Source organism: Streptopelia decaocto (assembly GCF_964273445.1).
Source record: "Streptopelia decaocto genome assembly, chromosome: 7".
NCBI classification, from domain to species: Eukaryota; Metazoa; Chordata; class Aves; order Columbiformes; family Columbidae; genus Streptopelia; species Streptopelia decaocto.
Window position 1 is genome coordinate 66,719,223 of NC_138661.1, and position 15,066 is coordinate 66,734,288.

The 15,066-nt window shown below is 39.5% G+C and overlaps 1 long non-coding RNA gene across 1 annotated transcript; it reads right to left on the reverse strand.

The window, feature by feature from the left end:
* Positions 1-9,501: 9,501 nt before the first annotated feature.
* On the reverse strand, positions 9,502-14,998 carry LOC309442199. The gene is made up of 4 exons (XR_014184562.1): positions 14,900-14,998; positions 13,551-13,647; positions 13,062-13,184; positions 9,502-11,827 (listed from the first exon to the last, which is right to left on the reverse strand). It is a non-coding gene; the product is annotated as an uncharacterized lncRNA (long non-coding RNA).
* Positions 14,999-15,066: the final 68 nt, after the last annotated feature.

Consider the following 15,066-nt stretch of genomic DNA (forward strand, 5'->3'; position numbering starts at 1 on the left):
CCGCCGGGCCCGGCCCCGCAGCGCCGCATGCAAATGATGTGCGGGGAGAAGCACCAATCAGCGGCGCCGACGGGGGGCGTCTCCGCCAGTGAAATGCGAGCTGGGGCGGAGAAATATGCAAATCGCGCGGGGTAGGCGGGGCGAAGGGCGGCGAGGACCGCGGCGGAGCTCCGCCGGTTCGCGGCACCGGGCGGGCGCTTCGCTGCCACCGGCCTGCCCGGATCTCCGCGGCGGCTCCTCGGGGCGAGGGGTCGCGCACGGCCGGCCCCGCGGGGATCAGCGCCTGAATGGGGGATTGTGCGGGCGGGCGCGAAGCCGGCGTGCCGGCTGCTGAAAGGAGCCTTTGTGCGGCAGTTTACACAGCCCTGACCTTGAACCGTGAGCTGGGTACGAAGCGGAGGTGTCTGGTTTGTTTCTCCGCTCCCTCCCGCACCCCCCGCCGCGATCGTCCTGCCCGGGGTGCGCGGGACGAGGGCGCCTCCTGTCGGCTGCACCGCGCCAAAGCGCCGGGGACCGGCGCGGGGGGGCAGGAGAAACCTCAGTGCCCCGCACTGAGCAATTCAGCTTTTACCTGCAGTTTTCACATCTTTCTGCAAGGTATAAACCGTCCCCAATGTTCACAAGTCCACTACTATTATTTTATACATATATATATATATACACACACACACACTTACAGACATATATATATATAGAGAGAGAGAGAGATAGATATAATATTTAGGGCCACCCAAGTATCAAAGCATCTGGGCAGACACGTTTTCTCCGGCCTTGGAGCCCAAAAATCACATTTGCAGTAGGTGACAAGGATCGGACACAGAAAGCAAAGGTGGCCAAGGGTCCATGTTAACGCTCAGCTTTGTTTAATTTCTCTGTACAGGAAACCGCAGTGGCTACAAATATCTGGAGGGTTTTAAAAGACACGTAGACGAGGTTCTGATGGACGTGGTTTGGTGCCAGAGTTGCGCTATGGTTGGACTCTATGATCCTGAGGGCCTCTTCCAACCTAAATTATTCCATGATCTGTAATTCAGCATATTTCCAGCACCGATTTTTTCAACAGCTTTCTTATTTACAAACACAGCATTTCACTTCTGCTCTTGCAGACACATAGAAGCTCATTTCGCTCTAAGATGATGTTTGATATTTAAAACACTGGGCTGACCGCAATGACACCCACTTTACAAGGCAAAAACCAACATGTCAAATGCTTTGACACTTGTTTTGTTGTTTAAAAAAGTGCATTTACAACTCAAAAGGTAAATATTTTGCAGTCACACTCATGGAGCAACAATCTCTTCTCAGCATTTGATACTTTCCCTTAATAACTACTTGCAATATAGGAAGTAAAAGAGTTGTGTTTGCATACAACCTGATGTAGAGTGCGGTGCTCTCCTACAAGGGCTGGAGCCAACAAAGACTTTGAGCAGTGTGGCTACTGACCACCCAGTTGCACAGTTGGCAACTCACTGTTTCACTGATTTTTCTCTTAGCCAGGATACAGGAGATTTCCTACCTCGAAAGCCTTATAGAACCTCATTTACTATTTTTGTACTGTGTTATGCTCACTGCTTAGCATCAAAGAAAAATATATCAGAACTACTACTAGATACTAATTAGATACTTGAAAATATATATTTTACTTATCTCTTCTGCTCACGGCATCAAGCATCTTCACTTTATACTAAAAGACTGAACAGTGTGTATTAACTTCCCACTAGCTGACCCTCAAAACCACCTTTTTTTAACATTACATCTTTTATCTTTCTTAGATCCAAGCCTGACTATAACTCAGCTGCTGCCCATGAAAGCATGAACACGAAGCACGAGTTGTCTAATAAAACCAGACATAGTCCTCTCTAAGTCATTCCAACTTATTTGCAGATCAGAACACCTCAGCACCTCATTTGTGTTCCACTGTCATTTCAGAAGTGGGTATTTTTACGGCACAATTCTAATACCTCAGTTGTTATGTTACAGATCAAAGCCAACTCTGCTATTCCATCATATTTCTCAGGGTTGAGGACTATTTTTAAGTTTCAAGCCCAGCAAAGACACACAGCTGATAGTACATGTGGTGAATAGGTACCTGAATGTAAGACAAGCCTTAAGTCTCATGCGTTCAACCAATATACTTCCCTTTTAAATATGATATTTTCACTCTTACATTTGTATTTAATCCTATATATTAGGAACCAGGGACTACTGTAGACCTCTGAACCATGACTTTTGGTTAAGTTAACATGTGGTGTCCATCCCTCGTGTCCCCACATCTCTCCATTACCTCCTCAAAACAAGGGTGCTATGTTTAAGTTCCTTGTCCAGATCCCTAAGATCACACACAGAAACATCTTTATTCCCCACTTATGTCTTCACACTGAACTCTGTCCAAATGGGAAACAATAAGACCAATCTCGATCACCTTTTTCTTACTAAAAAAAGCCTTTGTGCTTTGTTTGTGATGCCCCTAAAATTCATCCTGTTCTGTCTGCCTCTCAGGATTAAATTTCAATCATAAAAACCAGCATAAATTGCCACCAAGAGCCGCTACGTAGTTGGCCCATGGGAACTTGACATTGTGAAAAATTTGGCTGTGCAACTACTGTATTTCTACAAATCATTTCTATTCTTTCCCTTTATCACACTTCTCCAACCCTCCCGCACAGTTTGTTATTCCTACCATTCCAAGTAGTTTAACAACACAAAAATCATCTGGCTTAACAGCAGCGGCTGCTTTCTCACTTCCCTCATGCTGTTTGCTCCCTGTGAGGAGTTACATTACTTTCCATTTTTAGAACCTCACATGTAATATTTCCCAATACAATAACTCTTTGCCCAATAAATCCTTCTCTGCCTCCACTGCAAAATGAGCCCCAGCCGCCCCCAAAAGCAAACAGATCACAGAATAGAAGGGCATGGAAAGGACATTCCTGCCCGAGGATTCAAACCTCAAGCTCCAAGACATCCAACAACTCAAAACAAAACTGGGCTGTGAGGAAGAGGACCAGGCAAGGAAACGATCTCTACCAGCACTTCTTAATTACACACATGTCACTGGCAGAACAAGTTCATCACGTGCTCTGTGCTCCTCAATGTTAATTTACTACCCATATCAGAGCACTAGAAATAGCCAAATTTCTAACGGATTTCCAAGAATAGCTAAAAGAAGCACAAAGAGTGGAAGGAAATAGTCAAATTGTTTGCTTTCTTTGAAAAGTTCACTTTCAGCCCAGGCGCGTATGTTTGCCGCAAAACCTACAGACTATATTATGTAAACTAAAGTATATTTAGAGAAAGCAATTGCTACACTGGACTAACACGAAACTTCCAACCCAAACAATCAAGATTACAAGTCATACATCAAAACATCAACAAGAACAGCTTCACATTCCTTGATGTATAACGCACAATAAGTATTGGACTCTTTTTGCATATGTTTCAACTGGAGCAATTAGTGATTACAAAGTATTTTCATACAACAGAAGACAACTTTTCATAGACAAGTTTTCTCCTCATCATTTCCCCCTAAAATTAAAGTGTTAAGAAAGTAGAGGGTATCAGAAGACTTCCAGGAATGTGGGGAAAACAGATAAAGGAAAACCAATAATAAATAAAAATACAGCACTTTAGAAGCCCCATTTTCCTTCATGTAAAGAGTGCAGATCCAAGTGTTATTCTAACTCCAATACACTGCAGCCTTTGACAGAGTTTTAAAACTGTCATTTTAAAGTCAATTAGAATGAAAAAGCATCAGTACTATCTGATAGACAAACAGCAACCAGAGAAGCAGAAAATCCTTTTAAAAGATAATCACTTGTTTCATCTTTTTCAAGGAAATACAGCAAAGCAAAAGTAAAGCCCCCATAAACTCTATCTGTATCAAAGACTCCAAATTAATACTTTTTAGAGTTACTGATAGCTGTTACTTGTTGAAACCGCAAAGTTCAGTGTATTCCTAGAAAATAACATTCATAAATATATATAGAGCTGTATAATCAGACCTTACCTTTAGGTCCAATATGAGATTCACTCACTTGAAGTAGACTCCAGCTGTTCCACCGGGAGAAAAACATGCAAATAAATAAAATAACCCCCAAAAAGCATCCAGAGCAGAGCAAGAGGTGCCGGGCTGGGGCAGCCCCCTGCAGTTCATCAGAGCACCTGCCGGAGGAGCCCTTTCCAAACCTCATGGGCTGCACCTGCGCCGGGACCGTCCACCAGCATGACCACACATTCCCTTCTCCAGCTCCTGTCTCTGTTTTGCCCCAGTGCTAATTCTGCTGTGAAAAGGTGGCATTTTTCCTTATATAGCTACTTAATTTAACAATGTTTTATCGGCAGCATTCAGAACTATGGTTTTTAATAAACTGTAGCTCCATTAACAGTTCCTACCCAACACCTGTAAAATCAGGTGTGGGGGGAAAGCAGAGATGAACCGTGACTAGAACAGGTGAATCATATCAGGTTTAAATCCAATGCAAAATGAAAAGTTTACTGCAGTTAATAGAATACATTTGCAACACGGATTAACAGATGTTGTACATACATGTGTTTTCTACACTGCAGCAAAAGGCCTCGATTTTTTGTCTAACTTGAGTTTGGTAACTTTAACAAGTTACTAAATACTTACTCACTGCTCACCTCACCAGCTACTGAGTATTAAGGGAGGTACCAGCTGGATCTTCTCAGTGAACAGAGGTTTTTTTCCCAGTATGTGATAAATCAGCTGCTTCTCCCATTCGTTTTGTGCAGAATGACCTTTTCGAAGGTTACACCACTTACACTTCAGAATGTGTTAATTGCTAATTCATCAGTGAATTTGCTTGATGGCACTCATTATAATTTGAAAAGAGAACACAGAATCTTATGAATGTAAAATTTTGGGCCAAGCCTTTGTTATTCAAAATCCTCAGAAATAATACTATCCCTTGTGTAAACTTTACAGGTAGTTAGAACTCACTGCAATCTTCTACAGAAAATACACTGAAAAAATCATTAGGCTTGTTGCTAATAAGTGGCAATCTTCCCTTCTCCCTGTCTTGGTTTTATCTGTGGTTTAGCACAGGCTAAAACTACCCTTTGCTTTTAACAATTCCACAAAGTGCTCCTGCCCAACAAATCCTGCCCAGTTTTTAAATTGTGCCACTTAGTCTAATAAATGATGTTACCTGTCCTTACAAAACTCGCCTCACTGATGCTCTTAGACTGTCAGCTAAAACCGAATTTTATTAAAAAACAAACAAAACCAAACCAAAACGCTCTTTATTTTTCTCCAATAAGGTTGCTTAGCATAGGAAACCAGCACAGATCAGCTTTACTATTATTTATCATGATAGATAAGATGTTACTCAAACTTATCACTGAGGAGAAATAAGGGGTCACGCCTGTTATGACTAATAAGGACTGCTAAGCAAGACCATTTAAAAACTTTAATTTGTGATGATTTTATACAACAACCTTATTCTGACACACATTTTCAGCATCAGAAACATTTAGAATCTATCAACAAAAAACATCATTTCTACTCTCAGAAGCTGCCTCTTGTAGGAGATATAATTAGAGAGATAAGGAACTGTTGTGTATTGATAAGGATCATGGCTGAAAACATTGTGGCGAAACTAGTTCATCCAGCCACAGGAGATGACACATTCAGTTTGGGGGGAAATGCGATTTACTTGTCGACGACAAGCTAAGAAGCCACAGATCAGGCTGGCTGGCCGATACTGGAGGTGGGGATGAGCTGGAGGGCACATAGCTCCATCTTCTGGCATGCCCAGCTTGGCAAACAAAGGGGAAAAGCTGAGACCCTTCAATGTGGCCCGGGACTTGTCAAGACTTGTCGTCGTTTTGCAATCACCCCTTTCCTCCCCCAGACTTTTCTTTACTCAGAGAGCTATAAAGAAGCTCACCTAAAACAGCACTGATGGGGAATCCACCACCCCAAGGACCCTCAGCCCACCAGACCCCAGCATCCTCATCATGGGACACCAGAGGCCATACACTATCGTACAAGTCCTGTCACCCATGCTGCGGAGCCATAAGAGTAGATGGATCCCTCATCCTTTTCTTTTTTCTTTCTCTCTGCTCTTTCCTTATCTCAGTTTTTCTATATCCCTATTTCTTTGTCTCTCCTTCCATGATATATTACTATCTCTCTCTCTTATACCTTAATTTTCCTTCCCCCTCTACCACTCTCTTTCTTTTCCTTTTGAACATATAACATCATCTTAAGCTCTGCTGTTGGATTCTTGTTAAGTTTCGTATTATAGCTACTAATGGTTGCCAATACATTGCTTGTAGAAGGACTCTGGCTGTTAATGTATTGATAAGTTCTGTGATACCATAAAATACTTTTGCCAAGCCACTATTCACTGTTACTAGTATTCTAACATGTACTTTTAGTAAAACACATAATTGAATTGGACCCCTGGAGTGATTGTCTGTCATTCACTTCGCATAACCATGCAGAATTAACCCAGAGTTAACTCACACGTGGTCTCATCTGTTGAGTCAGGGCGCATGTTGCGTTCAGAGTTAACTCGTCCCTCATCCATCTGTTGGGACGGGACAGGAACGTGGAGTGAAATATCTGTGCACACGTACAATGGATTCCTGAGATGAACAGAAAAGTAGTTTGCTGCTGCTCTACAGACACCTTCACTGTTTTGGGCTGTACTGTGCTTCTCCAGAAGTCATCCAAAGCAACTATTATAGCTACAAACCGGGCAGCCTCACCTTTATCCTTGGGAAGGGGATGGAACAAAAACCCTAGAAACCATTTGCAAACACATTAAGGACAAATAAAAAAAAAAAATGAAAGGGAAATGATGCCTGACTTACTTGACAGCCTCCTATGATGAAATCACTGGTATGATGGATGAAGGAAGAGCAGTGGATACCGTTCGTCTTCACTCCAACAAGGCTTTCGACACTTGTTCCTGTAACATCCACACTGACAAACTGATGAATTTTGGCCTAGAAAAGCGGGCAGGGAGGTAGACTGAAAGCTGGGCTTAAAGGGTTGTGATCAGCATCACAAAGTTGGACTGGAAGCCAGCTGGCCAAGTTTTCAGGTGACAAAAAATGGGAAGAATGACTGATCCAGCAGGTGCTGCCATTCAGAGGGTCCTTAACGGGTCAATCTCCTGAAGTTCAACAAAGGGAAGCACCAAGTCCTGTATCGGGGGAGGAATAACCCTATCAGTACATATAGTATTGAAGACCCTTCCTACACTTGTTCCACCTGGAATTGGATCAAATAAAGTGGATAGAAGGGTATTTGTTTAATTACATGACACTATTAGTGGAAAACTTACTGAGACATCTTTTCCCACCACTTTTCTTCTCATCTCAGTTCTTCCTGTTCATTAACATTTTAGAGTGCCTGCTTTTAATTATGCAGGGATGAAACAATTAGAACATTCATGGAGTCATTAGGCATCACCAAAATAGCTGCAAAGAATGATGCTGTTCTTCAGAATTTAACAGCCGTGAATTTAAAACATCCAGGTATAAAGTTACAGCAGGAAAACCTTCTCTAGTCACCCAAACCTTCTCTAGTCACCCAGATATCCAGCTCTGGTACAATACCCGGTCTGACCAGTCTATATGTGATTTGCCACCAGTGTGAAATAATTCATTGGAGGCACTTGCAATGATCTCAGTTGTCTGGTCACGGGGTCACACGTCATGTTTTCACTGCTATATCACATATATGTGGAAACCTGCTACAGTCCCATGCGCCAGAGTACTCACATATTTGGATTAACTTCATGTCAAAATTACAGTTATTACTAAGGCCATTCACTGGCTGTGATATTAACCTGTCTCATGAGGCACTTGATGGAGTAAATTACACGTATGGATTACAACGGATGTGTGTCACACTTCCTGGCACGTGTGTACTGAGATAACGTTTGTGTCCTCAACTCTCTTGTATTAGCCCGTAATACACTATTGACAATAACATTATCAAGAGTCAGTCACTATGATCACAGAGCCGATGGAAAGAATAGCTGGACATTTAGAGTTAAATGTTTTATTTTTTCTAAGCCTTAACAATCAGGAAAGTGTCAGAAAGCCAGATAAAGTATCTCTAACAAAGTGACGCCTCAGAGAGTATCAGCCCATGCTGAGAATAGAGTTTATGCACCATGGCAAACAATGCTGAAAATAATTCAAGACAAATGATAGAGGAAATGCAAGGGCAAAGCCCAACACTTAAAAATGTCCTCTACCTTGTCTGGAATCACTTATTTATTGTGGTACTGATATACATTGGTCTAGCAACGGCTTCCCAGCTGACACCACATCTCATTCCACAAGGTTCTTACAAGCCCTTGTAAGGGCTACTGCTGCATCAATATCACATAATGCTATTTTAGTAAATAAATGAGTGATTACCCAAAGTTAGGTTGAAATGTTAATAAAATCATATCTAAAATGCATAAGGCATATGTGAAAAGTGCTCTTTAACTCACCTAGCATGACCATTACTATTGGTATTTTTATGAAAAACAAAATGGGAAAATAAGCTTTGTAACACTAAGTAGGGCACTGAAACATTGAAGTTTGAGATAGAGGTAAAATTTTTGTTTCTCTCTCAAAAATTCTGAAACACAGCTTCAAAGAAATCTTTTTACTCTATGTAACACCATAGCAGCATAGTAACTGGTGTTCTAGTGTTCATCAGCATATTATATTGCTCATATTAAACATTTTAAGGAATGTTCTCCCATGAAAAGATTGAATCTCACTATGTGAGAGCAGCAATTTCTAGGTTGACACGGCCCAAGTGAGTGTACTAATTCATGAAAACTTGCAGAGTTTACATGATGGTCAAAAAGTACCTTACACAACGCATTGTTCACACCTTTGCAGTGTGTTTGTTCCCAGTTCTTACGTGAATGAACAGTATTTTATGATCTCACTATTCTCATTGAGATGCTTAATGCATATACCACTGTACTTTTGCTACAGCAGAACAACGTACCTACTTGTAACCTAAATAGTAAAATAACACGAAAAACAGTAAGGAAGCAATCATATAATAATGTTCCAAAACTCATTGTCGGATCGTGCACATGTAGTGTTAATTAGCACTATTGGCTCAAGAACCACCTGGTTAATGTGTAGTCTTAATCAATATAACACCATCCACCTTCTTATACACCAAATTCCAGTTATGACCCAGGGCTGCTTGTCATCATATAACCCAGGACTATTTTTTCCAACAAGGACAGTGACACTGGCCAATTTGTTATTGCTACAGGATGAAACTTATGATATAAGCAATGAGTAGATAATTACCAGCTCCCTTTTCTTTTACATGCATCATTGGGAAGCCATACCTGTGACATATCACCTGTAATGAAAGTATCACATATAATGCTCTGTGCGCAGCACATCTCAGTAAGTGGTCCTGAAAAAATATACATATGTGTGTGTATATATATATATATATATATATATACATATGTGTGTGTATATATATATATATAAGAATAGTCTGTATGATTCAGTAAAAGAGGGGCTGGCACCAGGATTGTAAAGTACGGGATCCATCAGCGCTCAGTAAAATGATGATTCAAGAATGGTGGGTGGATGACATAGGGTAAGTCATTAGAATGGGGTCACAACAAAAAACTCTTTGTTCAAATGCATTAAAGTATGGAGGGATGGACCAAGTTCTATCACCAATCCATAGGAGAACACTTGACAGTTTATTTTCTAGTATAATGGACCCTTTTGTGAATTGGATATATTGGTTACGATCCCTATGACTGGTAAGAAGGAAAAGGAGCAAAACCACCAACATGGAAGAAGATGGTGAAAAGCCTCTGGAATGTGCCAAGCAGGCAGAAAACTAATATATCTCAGCCTTCCATATCTTGAAACATTTCAGGAAAGTGTATGGATAACAATACCAAAGAGAAGAAGTATTAGCACACTGTTAAAATAAATATGACAACCAGAGGACTACTGAAAAATAGACCAGAAGTACTGAAAAAAATATAAGGTAGCATATTCAGTGAACAATGTGTATTTCTCTTAAAATTGTATTGATCCACATTATGGATCAAGACTCAACTGTGCTGTTCAAACACAGAAAAATCACTGCTCTTAACCCAAATAGGAAATGTGCACAAACAAAGCTGGATAGGAACACTGATAGATACTGCAGATCTGGTTCGAAGGTTTTAGCTGGTTTGTAAGTTATGATCTGCACTTCATTTTTATTCCCACAGTGGATTAGGAAACCTCTTGTAAATACTTTGTAAATGATCAGCCAATGTGCAGGGGAGAATTTGTATTTAGGAAGAAATGTATCAATATAGTTAACTTGGTAACTTTGTATCAATCTCCGGAAAGAAAACCAAAACAAACAAATAATTTGTTTGGGTTCCCAGGTCAGTTTCACCACTTCTGGGTTGCCTTGAAACCGCTGCTATATCAACAATAACTATTAGCTGTCTCTAAACTTTTATATAGCATGCACACATTTAAGAACATAGCTGCCCATAAACAGAGAGGATTTTAGGATGTCTAAAACTAACCCCAAAGTTTAACTAAATGCTGTAAAGAGTACTGCAGTTACAGAATTATTTTGCTTTCTTTAGAAGATTAGATGCTTCCATAACTTCCATTTACCTATTTGATGCAAAACCTTGGAAAACCTGAGAAAAATGAGGTCAATTGGAATTTTTTGTAGTTCTTTTCATCTTAATTTTGACAATATGTATGAGATGATATATAGACTTTTTACTGGGATTTCAGCCTTTGATGCCTCCTATTATGATTTAAAATATATTGAGAATGACAGCTACATAAAGTGGGAAAAAAAGGCTAAAATACACCTCAATAAAAACAGATTTTCAAAGGTACTGAGAACCTACAAGTCCTATCAATTTAAACAACGCTAATTTGTATGCTAGTGCAGTAGGATTAATTATTCCCTTGGTTCTATTTGCGACCGTCTCAAGGGACAATCCTCAATCTTAAGTCTATTGCTGTTATTCCTCTTAAACAGGGCAACTAAAGAGACAGCCACAATTCTTCTTCTATAATAAAGCAGATTTTTAAAACGGCATTTATTTCACAATTCATTGCAATTACCTTAAAAAATCTGTGTTATGTTCAGCATCTATTATTCAGCTAGTTTAAAGACAATAAAAATTAATCAGTGATGAGCTAGCTTCCAGTAAATATTTTAAGTGCATTTGTATATTCAGGAAAAAAAAAATCCACATCTATTGAACTAGATGTGGATTATAAGCATGCTAAACTTGGAAAGTATTATTATCTCAATCTCTGCACTGGGGATTTGCAACAATAACCTCAGGGTGATCCCACGGGGAACTGACCCATCAAGTCAGCACACAAGATTATTATATACGTAAATTCTTACCGATACTCTAGTACACAAATATCACATGGACCTATTATGATTGTCACATGCATTGTAATAGTCTTTGATGTATCTCTGCTTGCAGAGCATCAAATAGAAAAAGATCAATCCAGCTTTTCTTCAGGTACCTAAACATTATTTGGATGCCTAACTTAAATCTCACAGGTTTAACAGTTTTGACTTAGTGACTAGATGATGTATGGAGAATTTCTAGCTACTTGGTGACGTTTTCTTTTTTCATACTGTACAAACGCAACGTATCTTCTTCTTTGTCCTTCCTTGTTTCCCAATGGCCACATTTGCCGTGGTGACAGTGAATCCATCTCATTTGTTGCTGCTCCACTGGCTGGTTTGGTTGTTTTTTCCCCCCATAAGCTTCCTGTGGTCACATTGGTGTCTCTTCCACTCATAACTGTGACACTATATTCAGAGGAAAATTCAGAAATCACCGCTGTAAAGAACAATAAGTGATTAGCTGACACATTTTAGCACTGGTATTGTACCAAAACTAACTGAAAGTTGAGATATGAGCCATGGCTACATTCATCATTAGTGTTGTTATTCCCCTTGCGTCTTAAATGTCAATCATGCACTCAAAATGCCACTAATTAGGGTTTTCCTTTCAAAATGGAATGCTCAGATGATCAAGCAGCATTGATATTGTTAGGCATATACGCAATTTCGTTTGTTCCCTTCACATTCTGTAGACCTCTAATGAAGCATTTATCCCATACACCTTCCCACTTGCAGCATGAAATTCTACATTTTAACCTGAAATATCACACCACTATTTTTCAGCGCAGCATCAGACTGTCCTTTCTTCTGCTTACATAGAACATATATAGTGGGCAAACAAATTCTGCTTATACATCCAAGTTTTTACAGGTTGCGTTTAGTTCATTTTATCAGCACATTAATGAATTGCATGAATAATCTGTCAGTCCAGAGCCATACCGATGCATTTAGCTATAGACATATATACAAAATTTTCGAACGTGTGTATCTAATTTTAACTGGTAATGAAATAACGGCCTGATATTCCCAGTCTTGCTGGGCAACCAACATTTTTAATTGCCTTTAAGTTTCTGAAAATTAAATTGGTGAGAAAATCCAGTTCATGAGGATTCTCTTTTTTTATACAGAATTAGAACGTACAAAATGACATCTATTGTATCAAGACATCTCTTGGATCAAGCACCTATACTTATATATGCAAATATACTTATATATGCAAACATCCAGTGAGCCAATTAAGCACTTGACTAATTTAAAACACATGTGACTAAGTCATACTGGATGGATGACCCATTTAAAAGCTTAAGAGCTTTGATTTTAACAACAGAAAACAATATTGCTGTGTCAAGCTTTCAATCTTATGCAGAATGAAGTGTCAATGGGCAAAATCACATTTCAAAATACAGGTTTTATTATATGCTATTAGCTAAATGCTTCAGACAATGCTGTTAATAATACGGAGAACAAAGGCAGATAAACATTAATAACCTCTAACTTGAAAGAAAATAAAATAAAAGCAAATGCATTAACACAATAAAATTGTATTTATATGCAAAATCATTTTAATAATGTTGTTTCTAGGAATAAAAATACAAAACGGAGATATCCAGAATTCTAAATACAAGTTTGAATAACTTACCACCTGAAAAGTGCTGCACTTCTTATTCTTTTATTCTTATTCTTCTTCCAGTTATCTCAAGAAGTGTATTACCACTGTCTTTCTAGCACTGAATGTGAAACACAACTACTTGATGATGGAGAACTGTTTATGAAAATTAATACGTTATTGCAAAACATGAATATAGACAAATGAAATTCTCTTCTTAGTAAAAATACTGCAAAATATCCTTTATTCTGGCACCGGTGTATCCGTTGACATTTACTAACCACATACGCTATTAAAGTCTGAAGACGTCTGCTCCAGAATCATCAAAGTCTTAATCGTTTATGTAGAACAGAAGAAGAGGAAAAGAAAAGTATGTTGTTTGAAACATGTAAACCATTATTATTATTTTAACACGCTTTTCTACCTCTGAGGTTAGTAGTTTTTTCTAGTGGTTTAAATTAAGACCATTCCCAAACAACTCCAGCAGAAAGTTTCAAACACACACAAAAAGAGGTTTCCTACCTGCATTTTCCTGATTTTCTTCTACAAATGTTTCCTCTCTGCTACGTATCTCGGTATCTGCGTGTGAAACTGATCTCATGATGTGTGTTTAAATTCACTTTAAATACAAAAAAAAAAACCCACCAAAATACAAATGCTGAGCGTTACGACTTTGAATTTCACAAAATCTGAGTTAAGGGTGAAGTGTAGTTTGGATTATGCCTCAGAAAGACAAGCAGCAACATAGAACCTGTCTCCCCAGGTAAATACGATTAATTCCGAGTTGTTTGAAGTTTGTTTGCTCAATGCAAATATAACAGGAGGCTCACGCAGGCAAATAAGATGCCACAGGAATCAAATATCAAAATAGAAGGGGAATGTAAATAAATAAAGATATCCATGGTAAGGTTCCTCTGGAATTTCTTCACTGAAAAGATACAGGATTAAGGCAAGATGAGAGAAAAACATTATATTTGTTTCACACTTAGCTTTGCATCTGACTTTTGTTATCGAACGCAGTTGCTAAAGTGCGAGCAGAAAAGCCAAAGTGCAAACATTTTGGAAAAATACCTGCCCTTGATGTTGCCACCTGCTCGCTCTTGGAATCTGTGTTGCACAGGTTCTTACCCAATATTTAATCTCCTCTTGTTTTTCTAGGCACAGACGTATATATACACATATATCCTTCCCTTTAGCATTACAGTCCTAAGAAGAAGCCTTTATAGGAAATGAAAGAGAAGCAGTTTTTGCAAGTTACTCTGAAACTGACTTGTGACATGTTTACCTACACGCGTTTGTTGACAAAAAGTGTTAAACTTTAAATGAAAAGCAAACAATAACTCTTCATGAAAATGTCCACATTTCCCCCATCTTGCTGGTTAAACAAACTGAAATATCCATTACTTGATTTTGGAAGAACATGTGTATGCACCCCTAATATTAAGTCCATAGGACTTGTCAATCAGTGCTTTCTTATGAAAACACCGTTTTTTTAATAAAATAGTCACCTTGAAAAATAACCCAGCGTGTTTTCTTATTAATTCAGAAGTGGGTTTTTCAAGGTTACAAGCTCAGGCCTCCAAAGAAATGTTGTTTACAACTGGGTGCATATGAATTATGACCAAAGTTAATGCATCACCTGTGTCGCATTTGAGGTACAGATAGGAGAATAACCATTTAACGATACACTTGGCCACCTCGATTCTGCAAGCGAGACATTTTTTCCCGCTGAACCAAACCCTCCCTCCGAAACTCCCTCAGTAATTGCAGTTTCCACAGGTTCCATCCTGTAATTTCCGACGCCACTGGAGAAATTCCCCCCGATCAGCAGCTTTAGGAAGCACCGACATCTCGAAATTGAAAAGGCATACCGAAAATAAAGTTGTTTACACAGCTCCGTAGGGTTAATTACAGACATTTGGACTCGAACAAGGGCAGCCTCCAGCCGCACTCTCGCCCGCCGCCGCCCCCCGGAGGCTGCGGGAACGGCTGCACCAGCACCCCCCACCCCTCAAAGCGCCTGATTGATGTTCCTCTC